We start from the raw sequence: 27,498 nt of genomic DNA on the forward strand, positions 1-27,498 counted from the left end.
AATAGGCCTTCGGATAGCTAAATATTTTCACAAGATTTTATGAGCCCAATATCTCTCACCTTCTCATATTGAGAAAAGCACTAAAATCATCAACAGAGATACCTGCTCCTCGTGACCAGGAGCAACCTTCCAGTGACTAGCAGTGAGTCTCTGCCAAAATGTATGCCTCGTTGCATGTACCCCCCTTCACCAAGAGCATATATATTCTGACCTGCCCCCTGACCTCTTCAGAGAAGTTCCTCAGAGCTTTCTGAGAGGCTCCCTTCTGAGCGGCTCCCTTCTGAGCTATGGTCCTCATTTTACTCCAAATAAAACTTAACTCACCGCTCTCACATTGTGCTTTTTTATCCCCCCCCCCCCCCAGTCAACAGCAGATAACATTATTTGGAAAAGACCGTAACAGAGTTTGACTAGAATAAACAGTCTTCCGTATTACAAGAGGCCTGGGAAGATCTATTCTCCAGACTTTGGTCACCTCATTTGGGTACTATAGTTGCGACCTGTCATCACTGAGAAGGCAGTTAAGTCAGTTTCATGTTTCCCAAACATCATTCATATATCACCTGCAGAAATTCAGAGAATCCACATTTCTATGTAGATAGATTCATTATTTTAACGTCATTAGTTTATTTAAAATGACTTTTGCACTATTATAAAGAGAAAGCCACAATTAGAAGCCATGCAATAAAGAATAAACAAAACATTGACTCAATTTTTTTAAATTAAAATTAACCAAAAATTAATTTTTAACATGAACATTGAAAAGTTCTTTAACATAGTCCTTAAAACCTGTGTGGACACACTCTACCAGCTGACCTCTTTGGCCTTCCCAACACACTGCCCTGGCTATGGACTCCAGCCATGAGCATCTTTTACTTTTTCATTATCCGGGCTCTTCTTCATCTGGGCATTCATTCACAAGCAGTTTTCTCTACATGTAACTCTCTTCCAGATTCCCCTTACCATATTTCTGTTCAACACACACATTTTACTAAAGGTCATTTCTTCAGGAAAAACTGCCCTGTCTTTGTGACTAAGACGAATTTTCCTATATCTGAAATCACTATGTACCTTTCCTTTGTATGCTTTACTCTGTGGCAATTTTGCATTTGTTTAATGAATATCTTCCCTAAGAGACTGGAAATTCCAAAAAAGCAGGTCAGCTTTTGCTCACACCAGCATCTAGCTTGATACCGGATAAATAGTAGAAATTTGGATTCTAATCACAGGTCAAGCAACAATAAGGGGTGGGACATAAGGGAAAACTGTATATTTTTCTGGAAAGAGAGAGGCAATTTGGGTGACAGGTAGGGTGACATAAATGTGAGTCAGTCTGGGGAGCGGAGGCTGAATTTCAATGTTCTCCACATTTGCAAAACCTCTTTGATCCAGACATTCTAATTGCTGGGATCCTATGCTTTCTCAATTCTTATTTTTACATATAAATACCTCCGTAACTCTGTATATTTAACACATTAAAATAGATACGGATCTATTAGGGAAAGACTTGTTCAGAAACCACCTGAGGTCATCCTAATGACACTAATGACATTTACACCACTCTGAGTTAGTATGGGGTTAACTGCCGCAAGGTCTACCCTCTATCACGTCAATGCATTTTTTTTTTTTTTTTTTTGCTTTTTAGGGCCGCACCTGTGGCATATGGAAGTTCCCAGGCTAGAGGTTGAATGGAGCTGCAGCTGCCAGCCTACACCACAGTCACAGCAATGTGGGATGTGAGCCTTCTGTGACCTATACCACAGCTCACAGCAACGCTGGATCCCTTAACCCACTGAGCGAGGCCAGGGATCGAACCTGCATCCTCATGAATACTAGTCAGGTTCCTTACCGCTGAGCCATAATGGGAACTGGCTGGCATATTCTATTTTAAAGAAATGCTTAAATGTCTGAGTCTGACATTAAAATGTCAACCCCATCCCCCCCTCTGTGGGGGATACTTCGGTGTGGGTGATATTTTTCTTTCTTATATCTCAGTTTCTCACAGACAGTTCTAAGTAGAGAGAATGGACCTCTTTTTTAGTGACTTTTCACAGTCTGGCTGGGGGAGGAATGCTAGGAGATGGCTTGAGAGTGAGGTCTAACTATGAAGGTACATCAGGTCCAAGGAAGATGAAGAGGTGGGGATGTAATATGGGGCCTTGGAGATCAAGGACATCCATGCAGTTTAAGTTTAGAAATGCCCCTATTCTTAGATATTTTTCTTTTGCTAATGTACTCTGAAGAGTAGAACTGAGTAGTTGATAATAATGGCAGGTAACTGCTATTAGTATGAATCACACATATTTGTCTCCATTCCATTCAGCTACCCTAAGGAATGGAGCTGCTGGCAACATGACCATCTTGCCTGCTCTCTCTCATCCACACATCAGTGGTGGATTATTACCAAATTAATCCATCTCCGACTCAGTACACTCCGTCCCACTCTTCTGCTGAAAAGCCTTCAATTGCTGCTTCTCTTTGCCTAACATTTTAAGAGCAGTACTTAGCTTGGCTTTTAGTGACTTTAAAGTTTGAACCCAACTGACTTTTCAGTTATTCATATTCAAGTTCAAAAAAGCAAACAGTCTCTAGACTGGGTTGTTTCTAAACTATTTTGATGTAGCACCACTGAAAATAGTGTATGAGTTGTCAACATTCAGAAAATTACAATAGAGCAGATTAAAAACTGGATTTCTGTCTTTCTTAAAAAATTCAGCATCTCTGGCAACTCTGGGCCCTCATTCTTTTTTTTTTTTTTTTTTTTTTTTTTTTTGGCTTTTTAGGGCCACATGTGCAGCATATGGAAGCTCTGAGGCTAGGGGTCAAATCAGATCTACAGCTGCCTACCTACACCACAGCCCCAGCAATGCCAGATCCTTAACCCACTTAACGGGGCCAGGGATCGAGCCTGCATCCTCATGGAGATTAGCTGGGTTCATTATCACTGAGCCACGAAGGGAACTCTTTGGGTTTTCATTCCTGTGTGACAACATTCACAGGTACCACCAAGGAGCAGCTGTTCCGTTTAGAGAGTCACACCCTCTCCAGCTCTCCACAGACTCCCTATGACTCTTGCACACACTAGCCTTATTTATTTTCATTCCTTGTCAAACCTCTGCAGACATCTGAATTTGAGGCCCCTAGTCTAGCCATAAAGAACAGCTGGTTGCTAGTCTAATTATCTTACCCCAATCCATTATTGCAATTGTCCCCTCTAGATATGGGACCTTGCCACATCCTCTCTCCTATCAACAGCCAATGTCTTCATAAATACTTTTTAATGTACCTTATCAGACATGTCCTATATATTTTTACATCTTCATAATATCTTATAATTTATCTTACAGAATTCTCTTTGTCCTTCCCAAAATATGCTTAATTAGAAAATGGTTTTTTGATCTTTCCTGGGTTAGATAGCACTGCACAGATGACGAAGAGCAGAGATTTTGTTATCAACCAATTATCAGTTCTCCACTCAGCCACCCACTGGCTTTGTACTACCAAGTTGAAGTCCTTGATATTTTAAAATGTCAAGTTTCTTTACCTGCAATATGAAACTAAGACTGTTACTCATTTCATAGGGTTTTGTGAACATTACAAGAGACAATACATGAAGAGAGCTCAGCACAATTCTTGGCTCCTAATAAGCACTCTCTAAATGCTAAAACTCTTATTATTAATACAACAGCATTCCTGGAGGTTATTTTCACTGTGATTATTTAAAGCAAAGAAACCTTGCAGCTGAATAATCAAAAGGACAATGACCCAGTCTTATTTGCAGCCTATGAAACAAGCAGCAACAAAAATCTCATTTCATCTCTTTTACTAGATAGTAAAACATTAATATTTGACATTTACATAACACCTGCAGAATATAAAACAGCTGGGGTTGGTGTTTCATAAAGGAGCTGTCAAACAGTTCTACCTTCAGGAAAGATCTCATTAAAATCAAAGCAACATGACATTATCACCCTCCTTAAAGGAATGGCTGAATTATGCATTTTAACAGAGAAACTGACCATAACAGAGCATTAGAAATTATCTACTTCTTGTATAAAATTTTCTCACCTTGGGACTCCTTCCTGAATACCATATGTATTCTCTTCTCAGCTTCTCTCAAGAAAGAAAAAATCAGAAATTAAATGATCAAAAACATAAAGGACCCATTGCATGGGTCAAAATAAATAAATGAAGTACTTGCCATCAGCAAGATGAATGAAGAAGAAGGAAGAAGAGGAGTAGGAGATGTTCTTACTACTCCCAAGTTCTTAGTACAAAATCTCACATAATACTGACAACCCTAAGGAGCAGGCACTAGTACACTCTCCAGTTGACAGACACAAAAAATGAAAGCTTGGAAAGGCTACATAATTGTTTCATCGTTACAATGAGTAGTAGGGGTGAATGCCAACTCAAGTCTCTTTGTTCCAAGAGCTCCATTCATAGCCACTAGGCTCTAACACTGTACAAGTGTCTAAACAAATAAGTTTAATTCACTCTATAACCATTTATGATCTCAAGAACTTATGTTAAATTTCACATAACTAGAATGAGAGAAAATTTCTGGATACTGAGAGGCAAGTTAAAGTATACAGATGGAAGGTACTGAATATTCCAGTTAACGATTATTACCTGCATATAGGACATTTCTCTTTAATTTTATTGTGGTCAAAGAACAGCAAACCACCTACAAAGAGTTTTAAAGAGCATAAGAATATTCTTAGGTATTCTTAATATTTTCATATTGAAATCCCATGTCAAATATTCGGAAGTCTTTTTTGGACAAATTTTGGGTCTGATCCCCTGAAGCCTTTCTCTTTTTAACATATTCTTAATGGAAGAAATAATCATTGTGTTAATTGTGCACAGTCACACCAGCTGTAACTGTAATTTAAATTTGACACACATCAAAGTATGATGTGTAGATTAACATGTAGATTTAAGGGGTAGAAAATCAATTCTTTCAGGGGAAAAGGAAGATCAACATGAGCATTTATTGGATGATAGTTATTTATACATATTACATTGTTTAGTTCTGAAAACAAACTAGTGAACACAGAATTATCATTCCCCAAAGTAGAAACTGAGGCAGGGCAAGAGGAAGGGATTTCCCCCAAACACATAATTCATAAACAACTGAACCAGTTATGCAAATTCTGGCCTCTCAAACACCAAAGCTCATAATAATCTATCAAGGCTAGGAAAAGGTGAATAGTTTTCTCTCCAAGTTTTGAAAATTGATTTTAAGAGTTTTTTTCTATTTTATTACTTTCTTGTTTATTAATTTATTATTTATTAATCCTCAAATGCTAACTCAAGAAAGTCTAATACATATAGAAACTTTGTGTCAAATGGGCTTTAGAAGCTATGTCCACACAAGGAACAGGTCTACAATTACATAGCTAGCAAAAGCTGGAGCTTGGATTTGAACCTGAGTCGTCATTCTAAACCACTTTCAATGACAGGGATGCAGCCATTCCCACATTTCTCCCTGATAAAGCAGCATATTTTTTAAAAAGTAGCTTGGGAAGAGTTTTCTACAATGCACTTCAATATCTGAGACTGAGTGATTAGTGACAAGCAGCAACCTGATGAAAGTGGAGAAGCTGGCTATAGCATGAGTCTGACACAAAGTCTTTTCCCCAAATAGTCTGTACAAAGTAATGGGGTGTTATTTAGTACATAGGAGTGAATCAAGCAGCATATACCAGTATTGCAAAAGGATGATTAAAGTAAGCTGTTCTACCATTTCCTTCATTTATTTTTCAAGGCAAAGTGGCTGACCTTGCCCAGAGAATCTCAGATCATCTCTAGCTTGTTGGGACACATGGCAGTGCTTTCTGCCCATGGATATCATCTCTCTCTATTCCAAAAGAGACAAAATAAATCAAGAATATGGAAAAAGAATACTTTACTAGAGATAACTCTGGAAAAATTACATTGTCAGCCAATCTTGGTGTATTTGCCAATCTCTTATTCTAATCACTTTCAGTTCTTTCTGCTTTAGTCTTTTTCTCCCATTCTCATCCTATCCATATAGATAGAACCCTGAATCCCACTCCTTGTCCAGGGGTTCTGCAATCCAAGAAATGTAATGAGTTTTACAAAATCATATGATATGTTCATCTTGCTATTAATACTATCATGTAAATACACATGAAAATACACATTAGAATTCCTTCAAAGTCATATTTATAATAGTGCCCTTTCTACTCAAAGGCTGTGGCAGTTTTCAAACTCAATGGCTGTAAATCTCTGACAGTTCTTCTATTGAGAAGTGAGGTTTATGTATACTCTCCTTGCATCAGGAAGGGCTTGTGACTACATCCATCTATGGAACATGGCAGAAATATCACTGTGTAACTTCTGAAGCTAGGTCTTAAAAGGCCATACAACTTCTTTCTTGCTTACTGGAACATTTTCTCTGGGATACTTGAACTGTCATGTAAGAGGTCTGACTACCCTAAAACCACCATGAAGAAGTCTAGCATTCTGGTTAATAGTCTTGCTGCCATACCTGCCAAGGCATGAGAGAAGAAGCCATCAAATGATTCCAGGCTCCAGCCATTCAAGTCACTCCCAGCCAACTGAGTCCAGTGCTGAGGTCCTAGTCATTATGGCACAGAGACAAGTCCTCCAGGTGCACACTAATAAAATACCTGTTGTTTTATGATACTTGGCTTTGGGGTGGTTTGTTATGGAGTATCAGATAACCAGACCACCAGCATTTTAATATGCATTCAAGAATGGTAGAGCAAGGGATGGAATGATAACTACAATTAACCTGGAACCTAAACTTAGGAGTGTGTCTCTCCAAGGCACATAATCCATCACTTGAACTGTAACAGAGAAGAGATTGAAAATTCCTGCCCTACCCTCTGCAGAAGGAGAGACTTACCATTTCCACTAATACTGACACACTTAAAATTATCCAGCATTGTCACTGCTATAATTTAGGCTGTAGCTGTTGGCACGGTTTCGACCTCTGGCCCCAGAACTTCTGCATGCTACAGGTAAGGCAAAAAAAAAAAAAAAAAAAAAAAAAAAAAAAAAAAAATCATCTCATGATGGGAAAAATATTCAATTTCATGTGCCAGAGACTCCATTCAAACAAAATTAAATTCAGCATGGGGGCCTACTGACTCATATGCCTGGGAACTCATATGCAATACTAAATTTGCATAGAGAACCATAGAACTACAGGGTACAGGGCACGGTTTCAAGAGACTTTCTCACGGACTCCATTTATTTTTAATCTCTGACTGCCTCTGCTTGGCTTTATTTGAATATTATTGAAAATGGTAACAGCACCCAACTTCATAACCTCTACTATCTATAGCAATATCAGCAGAAGGAAAGTTTTCCCCAAAAGTTATTTAACAATCTTATAGAAGAATCCTGAATTGACTTGCTTGGGTCTCAGGTATAATCCTTGGGCCAATTACTATGTTAGGATGGGTATTAGGATTGGGTATTATAAGTGGGTCCAAATTCTGTTCTAATGCACTAGGGTTTCTGAAAGAAGGGTGTAATGATGGAATTCATGAGGATTCCCTTCCCAAAAGAGTTGAACTAGAGCAAGGATTGCAAACATTTACTCTGAGTTTTGTTTTCACGAAAAGTTATTTTTGCATGTTGTGGCCATTACAGCTGTAGAAAAGGGATCATTATACGTATCTAAGAGGCAACTCAAGATTGTAGACACCTCTATAAGGTAAATGGAGACAATTTATGGCAAGAGCCTCTCAGAACTGTTTACATCCCATTCCCCCAAAACTGGATTTATGAACTGGTTAACCTTCTCTTACAGCAGGATTCTTCTCACGTAGTTCTCCTTAATCTGTTATGTTAACAGCACCAACTTAGTCTCAGCTGTTTCAAAAACCAAGTTAGTCCCAGCTATTCTGAAAACTTAGCCCCTTCATACCCCATAAACCTGCCCTGTTCATGTTGAAACAGGTAGCAACTTTGGAAACACTGCCTCACAAAAACCAGAATTGGCTATTTAGGAACATTCTGGGTAGAATGAAAAACACATCCTTTTCCATGGGTCTAACACCATCTGGAAGCATTTTATTTTTCATAAAAAAATAGCAGGTCACTTGATTATTCTATGGTTCACTGCTCTAGAAAATGTTTCCTAAATAAAAATAACTAACAAAAAACCACATAAATACAAGAACAGAACACTTCAATACAGTCCTTTATTAGCATGATTTCAGTGACCAAGAATTTAGAGAGATCAGCTCCCAAATAAATCAACATAGAAATGACGTATTTGGGCCAAAGGGTATTTGAATACTAATTGGCAATATGGCAAAGATTAAGAAGAGTCTGTCCATAGAGTACATCTAAAAACATCATTGAAATGGATTTAATTCCCCCAAGTTACCACCATACTCAACCTGATCATGTAAAATTCATATTCAGAAATATTTTTTAATGCAGTAGTCATCCTTGGTCTCCTTTATAGCTAAACGTCCCCCAAAAATGCCAAAAGGATTTTTTCTCATGGATTTTGGTTTATTCTACTAAAGAGAGTAGTAACCACTTATGAGCTTTCCAGTGCTTTAAGAGGATAAACACAGAGCTAGAAGAAATTTTAAAAACTGATAACCAAACCTGCTAAAATATGGAATTAGTTACCTGAGAGGGACAAGATGAAACATGGAATTTCATTCTAGAACAGATCTTCAAAACTCAAAAGCCTATGGGAGCTAGGATTAAAGACGTGAAATAGCAAGATGTAGGCAATGTGTAGAGGTGGAGACGGAAGAGAGTATTCTCCAGCCAGTGAAACTCAGCATCACACTATTTAAAACACCATGGTGGATTAGGGAAAAGGTCTACTTTACCTTGAATATCAGCAAATTTTTTTTAACTTTATAATTATTATTATTAGTTTATGGCCACACACATAGCATATGGAAGTTTCCAGGCCAGAGATAAAATCTAAGCTGCATATATGACCTATGCCACAGCTGTGGCAATGCCAGATCCTTAACCCATTGCACCAAGCCAGGGGTTGAATCAGCACTACCACAGAGACAAGCAGGATTGTTAACCCATGCACCACAGTGGGAATTCCAATATCAGCAATATTTGATGAATATGGAGGATTTGCCATGTTTCACTGTGCTACAGGAGCTAATCTTTATCAGGCACTGTGCAAAGTCTTAAAACTTTATATCATTTAATCTTTATCTCTCTGAGGTAGGCATGAATATCCTCATTTCACAGAAGAGGAAACTGCGGTTACAGACCTCAGACCTAGGATAATTCCTGGCACAGAGTAGGTTCCCAACAAACATTTGCTGAAAGTTAAGTGAATGACAAAAACATTTCCTTCTGAGGCTGAGACTCAGAAAACTTCCAACAAACATTTGCTGAAAGTTAAGTGAATGACAAAAACATTTCCCTTATGAGGCTGAGACTCTGAAAACTTCATTTTCCTTTGTTTGTTGGGTTTCTATTAGGTTTTGTCAGTAGGGCCTACTAGAGGGAATCAGAGGAGGGAAGAGGAGCTTCCTCCTTTAGCTTGCCATTCTATTCAGCATCAAATCAGCCGTACCATTCTCCCAGCTGTTGGTTCTGGTCTTTAGCTTCCTTGGTATTCCCAGAACAGCCTGCTGCATCTTCTCAGAGCTACCAGCAGCAGCTGATGGTGTTGCTGCACCAAGGTCTGAGCCCTGGCCCTACAAGGGTTTTCTTCCAAACTCTCCAGGGATCAACATCAGCCAGGTGACACTCCCTCTCCAGAGGCCTGAGTCCTTAATTTCCACAGGGACACCTGCAAGTTCCTGAGTACAGGTAGTATCCACTTATTCTCCTTAGAGATTTTTGGTTCTGCAGCCCCTAGATTCTGAAAACTCCAAATTCTTCCCTTCATTTCCATAGAAGCTGCTTTAATGTGCTATATCAGTGTTTCCTTTTTTTTTGTTATTTCAGACGTCAAATTTCAGATCAGCTAATTCTAAATATTCTTCTCATCAAAAAACCTAGTGTAGATTTCTAAGGTATCTCCAAACTGTTCTCCATAGTGGCGACACCTTAGAAATCTATACATAGAACTTCCATATGACCCTGCAATCCCACTCTTGGGCATCTATCCGGACAAAGCTCTACTTAAAAGAGACACATGCACCCACATGTTCATTGCAGCACTATTCACAATAGCCAGGACATGGAAACAATCCAAATGTCCATCGACAGATGATTGGATTCGGAAGATGTGGTATATATACACAATGGAATACTACTCAGCCATAAAAAAGGATGACATAATGCCATTTGCAGCAACATGGATGGAACTAGAGAATCTCATACTGAGTGAAATGAGCCAGAAAGACAAAGACAAATACCATATGAGATCACTTATAACTGGAATCTAATATCCAGCACAAATGAACATCTCCTCAGAAAAGAAAATCATGGACTTGGAGAAGAGACTTGTGGCTGCCTGATGGGAGGGGGAGGGAGTGGGAGGGATCAGGAGCTTGGGCTTATCAGACACAACCTAGAATAGATGTACAAGGAGATCCTGCTGAATAGCATTGAGAACTATGTCTAGATACTCATGTCGCAACAGAAGAAAGGGTGGGGGAAAAAACTGTAACTGCAATGTATACATCTAAGGATAACCTGACCCCCTTGCTGTACACTGGGAAAATAAAAAATAAAAAAAAATAAAAAATAAAAAATAAAAAACCTAGTGTGATTCTGGTTTCCTGACTGGGGTATATGGATGCAGAATAGCTACCGTGTAGGACAGGTATGGAGATTAATTTATACTTGGTTCACAGTAGGTTCTCCTTACCTATTATTTGATTCTTCACTTAGCGCAAACCACAGCATTACCTCTCTCTCCCAGCTTAATACCTTCTACATATTTGACAAGTTCACATTGTATCCCTTCACTCACGATAATGCCCGTAATGTTACACAGAACAAGGCTAAGGACAAAACCCTGCTTCACATCATTAGAACCCATCTTCAAAACCAGCTTCGCTCCTTTTTGTCAACATTCATGAGGTACGTAGTTATCTCTCTACAATGGACGTGTAGTACTGCTTATCATCAGATAATGGTATTTTCGTTTTGAGGAAAAAAGAAAACATTTAATGCTTTAGACAAGTTTTGGCTAATGACCTGAAAAGAGGACTGGTTGGAAACTTAATCCTAGTTCTTCTGCTAACCAATTACTGTGGCGGTGGGCAGATTACTGAACCACTCTGCTTTCGAGCCCCCTTAAAAGTAAAATGAGCAACTGTTTTGAATGGGGCAATGTTTCTTACTCTAAATAAAAGTAATAGTCTTAGCTCTACAAATGTAAGATCACTAAGATATTTCTGACACTGCAAGAATAATAAACCTACTATATTTCCAACAGCAAGAAGCTGAAATTGGGGATACGAAACCAGCTATATCAATATTAGAAATAAATCGAAGTGAAATGAATTTCTCAAACATGTCAGTACTTCTACAGCCAACTTACTTTAAGCCTAAGAGGAAGGGAAGCTGGTCTAGCCAAAATTATAATTATGAAGCTACCCATGCCTTCTTACCATGAAGAAGCCCCTCTATAATAACGACAGGGCTGGGGGGATGACGTGATCACTTCGCTATCCAAGTGTGTGGGAGTAGAGTATGCGTTAAACATGCCAACTAGAACATCAAGTTCAGCTAACAATTCTCTGTGGCCCCAAATTGCCACTGTGGCATCCAGCTGTCTCCTCACCAGGGACTTCAAACAGTGTAGCTGACACCACAGGCAGCAGCTGGCTGAAGTTTCTCTCCTATGCGTTTAGAAAGAAATAACTAAAACCACGGAAGCTGAAGAATGTTTGCAGCTTCCCTACTATCCAGATCAATATCCTCATTCCTGAGTAATAAATTGACAGGAGCCTAAAATATCTGAGGGAAAGCACAGATCAGAAAAGACAGAGATTTCATCCCCATGATTAACTCTATAATAAACATTTTTCTGATCCCTTTCTTCCCTGCTTCCCTCCTTCTTTCTTTTCTTTCTTTTCCCCTTTTTTTCTTCCTTTATTCTTTCCTGCCTTCCTATCTTTTCTGCTTAAAAATATATATGGCCTCTCTATTCACTAGGCTATTATAGTACCAACCACTACTTGAACAGAGATTTAAAAAACAAAACAAAACACAGCCTCTGAATTCAGGTAGAAGAGTCAAAATCAAATAACATACAATAATAGAATTGAATTATATTTAATATAATAAAAATATATACAAGATTCTATACGAGTACAAAGCAAGCCAAGATGGGAAGTTAGCACCATGAAAGGGGACATGCTTGATATGAATCATGAAAGATCAGTGAGAGTGACGTGACGGGGAAGAGAAGGAAGAAAGAGTCCTTGAGACAGAATGAGGAGAAAGTGAAGAGCCCGAATCTATGAAGCAGAGCACTGAGGCTGAAACAGAAGGTGTGTGAAGGAACAATGACAGAGAAGATGAGGAAAACAGCAGAGGTGAGATCACGGAGCAAATTCATGAGACACCAGTGTTGGGATCTGCTCTGCACATAATGAAAAACCTCTGAAGGTAGCTTTATATTTTAGAAAAATTATGTTGTGGTCAGTGTAGATAATACATTAGAACAGATGACACTGGCAAAAGAGGGGGGAAATGTTAAAGACCCCTGCTGTGTTTCAGGGAAGATCTAGGAGCATTTGGGTTAAGATGACAGCAACTAGAACAGACAGGATAAGATGGATGTGACCTGCCAAAGAAATGGAATTGAATTCAAGGGTGCAAAGGAAAGGAAAAGAGGGGTCTAGGATTACTCCTAAAACTTCATTTTTTTGCTATTTATGTTTGCCAGGTCTCAATTATGCATGCTTACAGAAGGAATTGAGTTCTATGTTTTGTGATAAAAAACGCTGACTCAAATGTTCTCTCCTATCTGTAATTGCAGTACTTGAAATTCTTTAACCATGGCGATTTAGTCCTATTGTTTCAAACATGTGTTGCTCAGGAGTTCACAAGTGGCTCAGCAGGTTAATGATCAGTGTTGTTACTGCAGTGGCTCGGGTTGCTGCTGTGGTGCAGGTTCAATCCCTAGCCCCAGGAACTTTCACATGGCACAGGTGTGGTTAAAGCAAACAAAAACCAAAACAAAAGATGTGTTGGTGTATTGAACCATCAGAATCCCAAATTACCATGCACATTACTCCAAATAGGACTAATAGCATAAACCTCTTCTCCTCTCCTTCTTCTTCCTCTTCTCCTCCTTCTTCTTCCTCTGCCTCTTCTTCCCCTCCCTCTCCTTCTTTTTTCGTCTCTTTTAGGGTCACACCCGGGGCATATGGAAGTTCCCAGGCTAGGGGTAGAATTGGAGCTGCAGACACCAGCTTAGACCACAGCCACAGCAATGTGGGATCTGAGGCAGTCTGTGACCTACAGCACAGCTCAGGGCAACGCCAGATCCCTTAACCCACTAAGCAAGGCCAGGAATCTAACCTACATTCTCATGGACACTAGTGGGGTTCGCTACCACTGAGCCCAAAGGGGAATTCCCAAGCCCACCATGCTTAACGCTTCAGAGAAGCACTCTTAAGAAAAAGAAATTAAATGAATATTTTCTCATATTTCCTGCCGATGTTAGTGTTAGTATAGAAATAATATTTTAATGACATTTCCACTAACACCTGAGAATAATTTATGCTCTGTGAATATTTGTCAAAGTTATGCTATTTTTGTAGCCTTAATACACAAGAATAAGGGTTTCCCATTTGATTTGCACAGCCTCAAGTGCTCTTCAAGAGAGACATTCCATATTAAGAAAGATGATCTTAGCTAGATAAGATAGATACAAATTGACTGGAAGAAAGAATATTGACAATTAGTGGTCCAGCACCAGAAAACAGAAATTAAAGGGAGGGAGATGTAGAAGGACATTTAATGCAAACCTCCCCTTAAAGATCTTTCTATAAGTTTAGCACATAAATTAAAACACAGGAAAGAAATTAAGGCTAGAGATGCTTATCTGGGGGTCAACAGAAATTGCATGAGGAGAGAAAAAGAAACAGGACAAGGGAGTTCCCGTTGTGGTGCAGTGGTTAACGAATCCGACTAGGAACCATGAGGTTGCAGGTTCGGTCCCTGGCCTTGCTCAGTGGGTTAATGATCCGGCGTTGCCGTGAGCTGTGGTGTAGGTTGCAGACGCGGCTCGGATCCCGCGTTGCTGTGGCTCTGGCGTAGGCCTGTGGCTACAGCTCCGATTCAACCCCTAGCCTGGGAACCCCCATATGCCGCGGGAGCGGCCCAAGAAATAGCAACAACAACAACAACAAAAAAACAAAAGACAAAAAAAAAAAAAAAAAAAAAAAAAAAAGAAAGAAACAGGACAAAAATGAAATCCTGGGAAATTCCAACACTTAAGTGTCATCTATTAAGATTCTTTTTAATAGTGTCATCAGATAAGGCCACACTGAGATGACATTTGAACAAAAACTTGAAGAATTTTTAAAGTTAGCCATAGATAGAAGATTTTTCCAGGCTTAAGAAAGAGCTTGTGAAAAGTCCCTGAAAAGTGCCTGGAATGTTTGAGGAATGACAGAAAGGTTAGTGCAACTGGAATAGAGTGGACAAGCAAGGGGCATGAAAGAGATGAGATCAAAGATGGGATGATAGAGGATCGTGGAGATCCTTAAAGGTCATTGTCTTATCTCTGGCTCTTACTCTGAATGAACTGGAGTGCCACTGCAGGGTTTAAGCAGAGGAATGAGGCACTCTGGCCACTATGTTTGGAACAGGCTATATATAGGACAGGCAAAAACAGAGAGTTTCTAGTGAGTACACTATTAAAGCAAGAGATAATGATGGCTCAGATTGAGGTAGTGAGAGTGGAGGAAGTAAGAACTGGTTCAATTGAGAATATATTTTAAACACAGAACCAATACGATCTCCTTCAAAAGTCTATGTGAGAGTAACAGAAAGACATCAAAGATTACTCTAAGTGGCTTTTACCAGAAAAACTTCAAGGATGGAATGGCCATCATCTGAGACAGTAAAGACTGTAAGTAGAGCAGATTTTAGGTAGAAGTACAGAATTCAGTTATGGACATGTTAAGACTGATAAATCTTACATACTCAAAAGGAAATTTCAAAAAGGTAGTTGTTATGTGAGTCTGATGTTTGAGAGACAGATAAAGGCTGAAGCTATAAACTTAAAGGTCTCTGGCATATAGAAGAAACTTAAGCTCTATAATTAGCTGAGATTAACAAGACAGCAAGAATAGATCAGAAGAGGACAACTGACTACAGATTTGTGGAGAAGAAGAGGAACCAGAATGGAGACAGGGGAAGAAAAAGGAAAACCAAGAAAATGTAGAAGCCCACAAGTTGAGTATATAAAGTATAGAAGGAAGGAGAGAATGGTCCATCAGATGCTACCAACAGGTCAGGATGTGGCGTGAAAACTGGCATCTGACTTTAACAACATGGAAGTGATTAATGGACCTGAAAAAAGAAATTGCAGTGGAATAGTGGTGACGAGAATCTCATTGAAAACAACACTTTTAAGAAATATTTATATATACATGTTTATAATGGATATAAAGAAATTGAGAAACCTTACAGGAGAAAAGTAAGGAGAAGTTTGTTTGTATTTTAAGATGGGAAAAACAGCATGTTTATATGCTGATGGGCATAGGTGAAGGAATGCAAGGGAAGCAAAATAAGAGTGATGGTAGAAGACCCTCGTAAGAAGCATCTGAGGAAGGGAATACGTGCACTGCGTTTAGGAAAGGAGAGGACTGTGGAATATTTGCTGATAGGAGGAAAGGGATCATGACTAAGGATAATTGAAAAGATGGGTTAACTGGCCAACGTAATGTCTGCATGAAATTGAAAAATCATACATTTATAGTGGTGCCAATCATATATGATAGTAATTCTTTTCCGGCAATTTTCTTTATAGCTCAATTTTAGGAGGTGAGGAGGCAGATGGTGAGCTGATCTGGGGTCTTAGTTTGCAAGGCAGATGCTTTAGAAACAAAAGGGAGCAAGAGTTGGTGTCGGTGTTTGAGTTGTGGCAATGATTAACCATGAATTTTAGGCTAAGTAGTGAAGTAAAATGAAGCCAGGAGGGGCCACAGAGAGACACAAATAGAAAGACAAGGAATGGATGGTTCCTTGACGTGGAAGAGCACGTAGCTGTGAAAGCTGGATGAGACTCATGTGGACTAATCCTAGATGATAAAAGTATGGATACACATAATGGAATGCTGTGATAGTAAAGATGCTTTAGAGTGGAGGTGGGTGGGTTATTTGCATTGATTCTTGAGTCACTGAGGGTACTGCAGGATATGAGAGAGAAAAATGAAAAATTTGCTTTTCCCTTGCCAGCTTCTAAATTAGCTACTGATTCATTGTAGCATACCTGGAGTTTGCTAAATTCCAACTGAATATCTACTGCTAAGAGTTTGCCAATCCCTGAAATAAATGTTCCCTTCATGTGTTGTAATAACTCAGGCACTTCCCTAAACAGCTAACTTATTACTAACACAAGAGTTAGGAACAGAAGAGATCCGTAACTGTTTCCATTAGTGTTGTTCTGTAGCAAACTACTCCAAAACTTTCTGACATAAACAAACCATTAAAACAACCATTTCATTAAATTCATCATTCTGAAGTTCAGCAATTCACCAAGAGCACCACAATGTCTGAGTCCTTAGCTGAAAAAAACTCAATGGCTGGGTGTGACAGGACAGGTGTGACTGGAATCATCAGGAGGTATATTAATTCACATACCCAGTGGTTGATGCTGACCATTAGCTGGGACCTCAGCTGCGGCCATCAGTTGGAACACCTACAAGTGGCCTTTCTTGCTTGAGCTTCCTCACAGCATGGTAGCTGCAAAGTGGTAGACTTCTTCCACAGGGTGTCAGGGCTCCAAAGATAAGTATTACAAGAGAACCAAGTGGAAGCTGACCTAGCTTTGGAAGTCACATAGTGTCAATGCTACTAAACTCTGCTAGTGACAAATGAGTAAGTTATACCATCCCCAAATAGAAAGGAAGGGGTCACAGGTCTCACCTTCTTAATTGAAGGTGTCAAAACACTTGCAATCATATTTTAGAACTTCTAAGTAGCATTCATGGGGATGGCTTAACCTTATGCCCAAGTCTAATGCTGTTTGCTAAGTTCTGTAACAGATGTTCCCTGATTCCAAGTACATGACATTCTGGAAAAGGCAAAACTATGGACACAACAAAATTATCAGCTATTTTAAGGGCTTGTGGAGGGAGGAATAGGTGGGGTACAGAGGATTTCTAGGGCAATGAAAAAAGTCTATGACATTGTAATAACAGATAAGTGTTACTATACATTTGCTCAAACCTACATGATGTACAACACCAAAAGTCAGCTCTAATGTAAACTATGGACTTTGGGTGATAAGACGTGTCCATGTAACGAACGATCATAACAATTAGTTGTAACAAATGAACAGTTCTGGTGAGGGTTGTTGAAAATGGGGAAGGCTATAAATTTGTCCTCAGCAGGAGACAGATAGGAAAATTCTGTACCTCACCCTTACTTTTGCTGTGAACTTAACACTGCTCACAAAAATAAAGCATTAAAAATTATATGATAATACAAACTGTACCTAAATTAAATGTAAAAAGACAAATTATTCTTCTTAGTGTCTTTATTATATTTGAAATTTACCAATTTTCTAGTCAGTTCTTGAATGTTCTCACCCTCATAAAATGTGTTTGGGTACATGTTAGTAATTCTCTTCATAACTAAAAAACCATCAATTGTATACTACACAGATTCATAAAAACCACCAGCAAAACCACAGTCCCTCATAGGAAAAACTGCCTATCCAGAGTTTATTTCAACAAAAGTGACAGTAAACAATACAGACAGACTCATTTTCCCCATTCTTTTTTCAATGCATGTGACCGCTTGGCATGTTGGAAGCTTATGTTATTTCAGTTGTCCTAGTAATTCCCTGTGTTTGTTTAGGAATTGCCTAATGTTTATCACTAAGTACAGGTTACTTTGTTGAATGAATATGCTTTATTTTTATGCTGATGAAATTTAAAAATAGAACAAGTAACTAAAAGATAATAGCTTAAGGGAAAGGTCTTTTAACATTGGATGCTATTTTTGCAGTGGTATTTGTTTTATGGGAGAATTGAATCAACTGCTAATTCCTTTATTTTATAAAAATAGCCAATTAAAACTTAAAATGTACACTATATTTTGAGGCTTGCGAGTGGACCAGTGAATTCAGGGAAAACAATGGGCTAAAAGTATAGTTACTGGAATTTGAGAGTTCTGCATTATAGCATTAGATGTGATGCTTGCTAGCTGCCTCACCTTAGATAATTACTCAGAGCTTCAGTTCCCCTTTCTGCAAAATGGAGTTGTTTATATAAAGCTCATCTTTCTACCAGAAAACAACTACAAAATATGGATAGAATATTAAAATATTCACTGCAGACATCATAAAAAAACCAAGACAGTCAGAACTTAGAGGGTACATACCCTGAAGCAAAGGGAGATATACTGAAGTGAGCCCCACATTCTCTACTCCTTTTTTCTTCAAATATTTATTCATTACCCAAATTCCTACTTCCTTTATCATCTTGACTAATAAAGCTAATTTACATCAGCTTTATTTTTCTCCAGCTTCTTTTCTGTATATAATTAGTAGTTTAATATATATGTTCCCTGATTTTTATCCATATAAACCACATAATTTGGCACTCAATCTTATGTTTCCATTTCTTCATGGTTACCTTTGTGTCTCCAAATAGGACACAGGTTCTCCTGAGCTAGAACCACTTAGTAATTTGTTTATAGTACATTTACTTTATATCATGAAGGTGGACCTCACTGGCCCTCAGTAAACACCTATTTATTGGTGGATTGTGATTAATCAAATAAATGGGAGATTAAGAACTTCCATAAAATCAAGAGGATATGCAGGAAAGACTAGAGACTTCACTGCTACAGCTCTAGTTCCTCTCTGTCCCTGGAACTTCTACATGTCACAGGTGCAGCAAAATAGTGAAAGAAGGAAAGAAAGGAAGGAAAGAAGGAGGGAGGGATGAAGACTAGAAATTCCAAAGTTAAGTTGTCCTAAGTTTCAATCTTGGTTCAACCATTTACTAACTTTTGACCTGGTATGAGTTACTTTCACACTGAACTGAAATTTCCTCATCTGTAAAAAAATGATAATACTTATTCTCCAAACTTGTTAAAAGGAATAGCAACAATGTCATTGTTCTTCCCACAATACATTCACAGCTTACTGCGGTGATAGCACCTCATTTTGCCCTATAAAGTCTTGTGGTCATGATAGTCAAGGGACCATCTGTTCCTGGTAAATGAATGGTCATGTGGCCTAGGCCAGGATGTCAGGCTTTTCTTCTTAGAATTTAAATCTTAAAACCAGCGACAATTAAGACTGAAAATAATGTTCATGATGACTTGCTAACGCATGAACCCTGAGATAACTGATCACATCCTGTCACCTAGAAGACAAACTTTACAGAGAAGAGGAGCTTCATTGGTCCCTGCTCATTTTGATGTCTGGTTCTTTAGCTTTGTCTTCAATCCTATGATTCGTTTCATGGAACTGAATTTCTTATAAGTTTTCATTTCACTTATGTTTGCCATAAGATTAAGTTTTGTGCTTTTAATCATATATTCCCGAACAATATATATCTGTCCAGTTACTGTAGGAATTGTAGGAACCCAATACATTATTATCAGTTGTGTATTCCATTTAGAATGCACAGTTTTACACATAAAATAGATGGCTGGCGTAATGTGTAATTTGTATTTTCTTCCTCTATATCTCTGTAGGGGGTGAATTTGTGTTCCAAGGGGGTATCTGGCAACGTCTAGACACATTTTTGGTTGAGACAGCTGGGGAGGTGTTACATAGGCATCCAGTAAGTAGAAGCAGGGATGCTGCTAAACTTTCTACAATGCAGAGGATGAGTCCCACAACAAAGAGTTATCTGCTTTAAAATGTCAATAGGGCCAAAATAGAGAAAGCCTGGTTTTACAGGAAGCAGATAGCACACTGTGATTTCCAAAAAGTGAGTGGCATTATTTAGAGGAATTAATCCTTGTATTTAGAATCAGTTCATTTACTCCTGAAGAGAAAAAGAGGAATCAAGATAGTGATTGCCATTAAAGTTATGAAGATTTTAAATTCTTTCTCAGCAATGTGCCCACTAGTATATGATCAATGTGTTTAATGGATCTGTTATCCTGGGTCTTTCGTGAAACATTATATTAATCAGCAATGCCCTTCCTCTTTCCTAGTTCTCACTATGCCCCCAATTTCTTTGATTGAAGGACTGAAGAAACCTCTCATCCTTAGAGGTTTCTAGTGCTACCCCATCTTTAATGAGTCTCTGGTACCAATTGTTCTTCCTTGGGGAAATAACATAATCAACAAATCAGTATATATGAAACCAAAAGGTGGGTGGAGGGTTCATGGAAAATCAATTAGAGTCTTAGTCAACCAATGTTCTTTTACATTCCAAGTAATCTGTTCCCTATTTCCCTTTCTTTGTAACTATATTGCCCATCGGCAATACATGTTTTTGATAATGACAAGGATAATGAAATACACTTCAAGATGGGACAAAGTGAAGAAATAATCAGAGAAAAAAATAAGACCTTTATTTTGGAAGAGGTTGATTTGGTCTGTGTGATGAAAAAAAAAAAAAGCTTAATTCATTCATCTGGTGATTGATAACTAAGGGACCTTTATAAACGATGAGGCTGGCAAAAATTCTAGTTCTTGCAGTGAAGAGAAAAAGATTTCACATTTTGGGTGCTCTAGATGGAGGACTTTTTTTAAAAAAAATAATCACCGTGTTATCTGGCAATCTATAGAGATCTACAATTGACAGAATTAAGAGGTCTTTAAAGGCTGTCCCTAGTGGGTTTCACAAAAACTCTGACAGTTTTGATTCACTCAATAGAGATACACCAAATGAAATGGCAGGATGAAAATAGCTTTACATATAATTTCCAGTGCTGGGAACATCTCTCCAATTAAATATTTTCAATATTTGGATGTTTACTACCTTGACACTCTGTAAAATACAGCTATAAACTCATCTTAATTTCCTCAAAAAAAAAAAGTTCAGACTTGTGAAATGTCTGGTTGTTTTCTGAGATAATTATATCCAAACAACATTAAACTAAAAAGATTTTTCTCCTCATAATCCTCTGCTGAAAATTCAAGAATGTAATAAGAAAGTCCTACATTTCCTGTCACCGCTAATGGCAACAGACAATGAGAAAAGAACATTTCTTGGGGATTAGAGTTCATTAGAGCTACTTAAACTGAAGTAATGTGGGGATTATCAATACTATCATTCTCCATCCCTGTGAAGAGAAAACACTAGAACAATAAAACAGAGTGCAAGAAAATGAGGTATTCTTACACTCAGAACTACCTCTAATTCTATTTTCTTCAACTTCCCAGTACACTCTTTGCCCAATTGCCATAATATGAATGGATGATCATCCAACAGTGAAAATAAGCATCACAGTCTTGTGGTTACTTAAAAGAAAGTATTAATCAAAGTATTCATATATAAACTTGCTTAATGAACTCTAATATTTGTCATGATTGTTTTCCATTTAAAGTTCCTGTCCTACCAAGATTCTGTTTCTACCACCAGAACCCACAGTTAATTGAGCCTATAATAATAGTAAGCAAGTACCCCAAAATTATTTCTTTAGCAATGAAAAAAACACCACAGATGCCCACCACAGTTGAATATATCCAAGCACTGTTCCTTGATATCTTGCAGAATCAGACTAAACATAACAGCTGAGGCTTGAAAAACCCGCTTTCTCCATGGAAAGATCTATTTTGGTTGGGCTTGGGTTTCTACTGCACAATGTTTGGCTTTGTTTTACTAACCACATGCTCTGTGTTGCCATCTCCTCTCCTGAATCCACCCACGTTCGAATGCTTCCATTAATGGTAAACCACCAGCACCAATGCAAGCACAGCAATAATTCCACAGCCAGCACTGGATCGTAGGACTACAAAGAGAAGAACTCAATGTCTTCAAAACATAACTTTTTCACACATGGCATTATAACCAACAATGCTACGTTCATTTGGAGCACTAAAGCAACATGATTAAGCAAAACTCTTTTTTTTTTTTTTTTTGCACCCCCTACAAGATTGTGACCAAATTAATGTCAAAGGTAAAAAAAAAAAATTATGATTTTTGTTGTTGTTACAGGAGAGAAAGATGACATTGACATTTGGGGCTTAACTACAATAGTAACATTTGGGTTGTTTAAAACTTTTAAATGATTGCCGAGTTGTCAGTTCCCATAATGTAGAGAAACCTGGTCATGTTTACTCCACCTGACACTCAGATACTTGCCAAGGAAGACTCTGGATCAAAGCAAAAAATGATACTGTTATCTTTATGTGTTCCTAATAAAAACAGTTTAGGCTTTTAAGGGATTTTTAGGAAAATTTTTAAGTAAGAAAATGTTATATTTAGTGCCTTCTATTTTTTTTTCATTCTTTTCCTCAAGTGGGCACGGCTATTTAATCACCATAATGTTTCTCTCATGATTGCAAGATAAGTCACATACGCACACATTACAAAACCCAGCACAAGCCTGTATTTACTCAAAGTCAATATCTCTAGTATTTATATATAACTTACATAAAGTGAAATAAGCAGGTCTTAAAGATATAGTTCCATCAGTTTTGGTAAAGGCAGACATCCATATATCCCAAACCTCTATCAAGATACAGAAAGTTCCCACCATCACAGAAGGTTTCCTCATGCCCCTTCCCAATCAATTCCATTGTTCCTCACATTCACAGGCAAAAGCAGCCACTGTCCTGGTCTCTATCACTACGGATTAGTTTTACCTCTTCTAGGATATCATCTAAATGTAAACACACAGTAAGTATGTAAGTAACAACTCTTTTTGCATCTTGCTTTTTTCACTAACCCCAAAGTTATGGAGATTCATGTTGTTAGGTATATCAGGACTTCTTTTTTAATGCTATGTAGTTTTCCATTATATTAATATTCTATAGTTTGTTTACTCATTTTCCCGATGATGGACTGATTACCTATTATGAATAAAACCGTTATGAACAGTTTTTACCAAACAGTATACATACAGTTTTATTTGTCCTAGATAAACACTTAGAAGTTGATATGCTATCCTCCAGTTACAATATGAATTAACTGCTCATAGTTTAACTACTGACATTAACTACTTCTTTTAAGAAACTGCTACAAAGTTTTTCAAAGTGATTGTCCTATTTTTCCTTTCCCTATATATGAGAGTTCCATGACAGTATTAGTGTGGGTTTTAGCCTTTCCAGTGGGTGTATATCACATAAAAGGTTTTGGCCACATCCAGAGAATGCAGATGTTTCCAGGCCAGGGATCAAACCCATGCCATAGCAGTGACAACAATGGATCCTTAACCCACTAGGCCACCAAGGAACTCCTTCTTATTGTAATTTTGTGATTCTCTGTTAAATATGGATATCAAGTATTTTTCATGTGTTTATTAGCTACATATGTAATGTCTGTGATATGCCTGTTCAAGCCTTCAAATCTTCTGCAAAGCTATACACCAATCACTGTAAGAGGTATATACAGAGGTGCACAGTTAAAGGATCTTCATTTTTTTAATGGCCACACCTGCTGCACATGGAAATTCCTGGGTCAGGGATGGAATCTGAGCCATAGCTGCAACCTACACCATAGCTGAGGCAACAATTTATCCTTTATCCCACTGCACCGGGCCAGGGATCAAACCCGTACCTCCACAGTGACCTGAGCCACTGCAATCTGATTCTTAACCCACTGTGCTACAATGGGAACTCCAAGAATCTTCATTTTAACAAGTATAGCTGGTGTGTACTCCCATTTTGAAAAAGAGTCACAAGTGGAAGCTCAAAGCATCAGAGGTGCTATTTCATTCAGCAATTTGTCTCCACCCAAAACTCTTCACTCCAACTTAAAGCAAAATCTTCCCTGATCTATGTCAAATACAAATTAGAATCTGCATAGATATATAATAGGAACACCATTAGAATAGGAAAGATTTCAGAGAGAGAATTTCTACTAAGTATATCAAGAGCTAAACATTTATTATAAGTTGGCACTGTGCTAATCATTTCTGATGTGTAATTATTGCTCTTATATTTAAAACTTACAATAATTTAACCAAGTGGCTATCATTATTCCCCACAAAAGACTGAAATTTTCAAATTATAATACCTTTCATTTCTGTACTGGTTATGTATCACTACATAATAAATTACTTTAAACCACGGTTGTTTAAAACAACATACATTTACTATCTCACTATTTCTGTGGATCAGGAACATGGGAGTAAATTTTGTGGGTCCCTTGCCTCAAGTCTCTCCTAAAACTACAATCAAGTTGTGACTATGGCTGTAGACATCTCCAGACTCAACTAGGGAAAGGTCAACCTTCAAGCTCCCTCATGTGGTTGTTGGCAGGATTCACTATGTCATGGGTTATTTGACTGAGGACCTCAGTACCTTGGCTGGAGGAAGCCACATAGGGTCTTTCATCGGGTAACTCACAACATGGCAGCTTGTTTCAACAGAGCAAGAAAAGAAGAAAAACTGAGGGAGTTTCCATCATGGCTCAGTGGTTAACGAAGCCAGCTAGTATCCATGAAGACACAGGTTCGATCCCTGGACTCGTTCAGCAGGTTAAGGATCTGGCATTGCCGTGAGCCATGGCGTAGGTCTCAGATGCAGGCTGGATCCCGCGTTGCTGTGGCTGTGGCACAGGCTGTGTGATTTGCCCCCTAGCCTGGGAACTTCCATATGCCGCAGGTGTAGCCTTCAAAAGACAAAAAAAAATGACAAAAAAAATAAAATAAAATAAAATAAAAAATAAGGAAGAAAAACTGAAAAAAGCCAAGAAAGAGAGAAAGAGGGCACAGTCTTATAACTTAGTTAGAAGGTGGTAGCCTATCACTTTTGCCATATTCTGTTAGAAGCAAGTCACTATGTCTAGCTAGCAGAGGCGAGAAGATGATTAAACAAAGACATAATACCGGTAGGGGAGGTCCCTGGGAGCCCTTTCAGAATTTCCACAGTGCTTTACATTTTACAAAGGGTCATCAATAATAACACTTTTTGTCATATTCATAATACTGTTCTAAATGATGTTAAATACAAATCCAGGAAGATGATTCAGCGTTATGTCCAAGGCCACACTTTTCGGTCATGGCAGGAGGACTTGGCCTTGGGAAGGTATGACTCTAGTCCCAAGGATGTTTTTCATGCCACTATGTTGCCCCTATGCCAGCGCTTCTCACTTATTTTTATTTGTTTTAATAGTGAATCACCTACCTTTCTGCCGTAAGCAGTCAATTCCAGTTAATATTTTTCTTTAAAGCTTGAAGCTTTAGTTTGGTGTTTCTGATTATTAGTAACTCTGAATCCTGTTGCCTAAAATTATATATGAAGATATGAGCTTGAGCTCTTAGTGTGAACGAACAGTCCTCATGGTCCATCTTATGATTTTTTTAAAATAAATCTCTACAATTAGCTTATTTTGCTCAAGTGGACTTTCTTCAGATGCTATGAAAAAAAAAATCCAGGCAATTAATGGCTCAGTTTGGTTGGTTTCATATGTTTAATCAAGACTTTACTGTACTGAACATACAGAAGCCAGAGAGTAACATTTTAAGAAATGCTTCATTGACACTGTCTTTTAACTTGGAGGATCTTGTTTTAAATTTTAGCATGTTCAGATTCCTAGCCTTGAATTAAGTTGTTTCAAAAGCTCAGAGAAAATTTGCTCTCGATAGCAAAAATCCTCCTAAACACTATGCGGTAACTCTGACTTTGAAAATCAGACTAGTTGTTTTGGGATCTAAAACCTCAAAAGTTTCAGTTGGATCCATCATTTATCTGAGTTCTTCTGTTCATGGGTCCAAAGGCCAAGAGTGAATGGACACAGGTTCCTCTGTACACAAACCATACAGTAGGAAACTCCAGGGGTAGAACGCAAGAACATGTTTTTCCAAACACATTGTGATGTACCCTAATGTTTGAAACCCACACAAACTAGAGAACTTTCAGATATAGTTATAAGATCATAAGGAGCATTATATATCCTAGATGTTAACAAGGACCATTGAAAAATCCTGATTCTTGTGTTCAAATAACATTTTTCAGCAGAATATCTCCAGTCATTGAGGCACAAGCAAAATAAAATGCAGGTACTTAGAAAACTATAGACGATGCCAAGTCTGAATGGGGTTAATGGTAGAAGCACATTGTCAGTGAGCAAACTCTAATTAGAATAAAACAAAAACTAGGAACCAAAGGAACAATCACTATCTTAACAAAAACAAATAACTGACAAGAAAACAAGATCAAACATCAAAGATCTGTCCAGGACCATCACAGATAAATTCACCTGGGCATAGACTCATTTCCAACGGTCTTCCTATGAAGTTTTGGAAGTTTTGTCATTCTCTTCTTGGCAACAGTAGACAACCCCCCACCAGTCTTGAAAAATACCACCCTACAATCCAAGATGTGAGATTATCACAAACCTTCCTAGAAGGAGCAGTTTCAGCTGGAAAATCAGCAGCCCTCTTCATAAGAGTTCATGAGCTGTCCACTATGCTTGCAGCCAGGACACTTTTGAGCCACCCTGACACTGGAGTCTTCCAAGAGCACTTGATTTATAGGTCTGTTAAAATAGCAATGTGACATGATTCTACCTAAGCTTTACCAAACTGTAGGTCCATATGAAATCATGCTGTAAAAAAATCCTAAATTTCTCACCCCATTCTGCAACACATACAGCCACCTGGAAATTGCCTACTCTCCCTGCCCACCTCTCATTGGTTATGTCTAGAAATTCACATGTGCATCTGAAATGTATATACCTTCCTCTGTTTTGCCACTCTCCCACCTCAACCCATATCTATTGCCACTGTGGCAGATTACGTCTATGAAAATTCTGTTTCCCAAAGTCACCAGACTTGTAAACCCTCTAGGTGCCTTTGGTGCAGATTTGTTTTTAGGGAACATGGATTCAGATGATAACTGAAGATCTGGAAGCACTTGAAATAAAACAGTGGGAAGGGAGAGGAAAGCGATGGCATCATCACAAATAAAGCTTAAGGAATGGAAGAAATTAAATGAAGCACCATAAGAACCTGACGAGGAATTATAAAGGATGCAGATTTCAAAGAATTAGGAGAAAGTTTGTTATATAAGCTAAGGATGAAGTAGCTTTAAAAGAGCTGGAATGATTAGTCAATAAAAGCATTAAATTGCCCCAAATTCAAGTGGTATTACTTTCAGAAGAAAAAAAGACTATCAGATTTATGGACAGCAGATACTTGATTAATCCTGCAAAGGCAATTTCTGAAGAATGGTGAGTTGGGATGGGGGTGGCAGAAATTAGTACTTCGCATATAAAG

At 38.2% G+C, this 27,498-nt stretch overlaps 1 long non-coding RNA gene across 12 annotated transcripts in view; it reads right to left on the reverse strand.

The window, feature by feature from the left end:
- LOC102159324 (uncharacterized) overlaps positions 1–27,498 on the reverse strand; it is a 538,926-nt gene that overhangs the window by 262,848 nt on the left and 248,580 nt on the right. For 2 of the 12 annotated variants that reach the window (XR_014843431.1, XR_002343760.2), the window contains one exon: positions 26,620–26,759. The exons of the other annotated variants lie outside the window; for them this stretch is intronic. This is a non-coding gene — a long non-coding RNA (uncharacterized LOC102159324). The remainder of the gene's footprint in view (positions 1–26,619; positions 26,760–27,498) is intronic. 12 annotated transcript variants of the gene reach the window in all.

This window comes from Sus scrofa, chromosome 4 (genome assembly GCF_054392235.1).
Source record: "Sus scrofa isolate SSC_HxYL_T2T_F1_AM1 chromosome 4, Sscrofa_HxYL_maternal_Yorkshire_Landrace_v2.0, whole genome shotgun sequence".
Lineage (NCBI taxonomy): Eukaryota > Metazoa > Chordata > Mammalia > Artiodactyla > Suidae > Sus > Sus scrofa.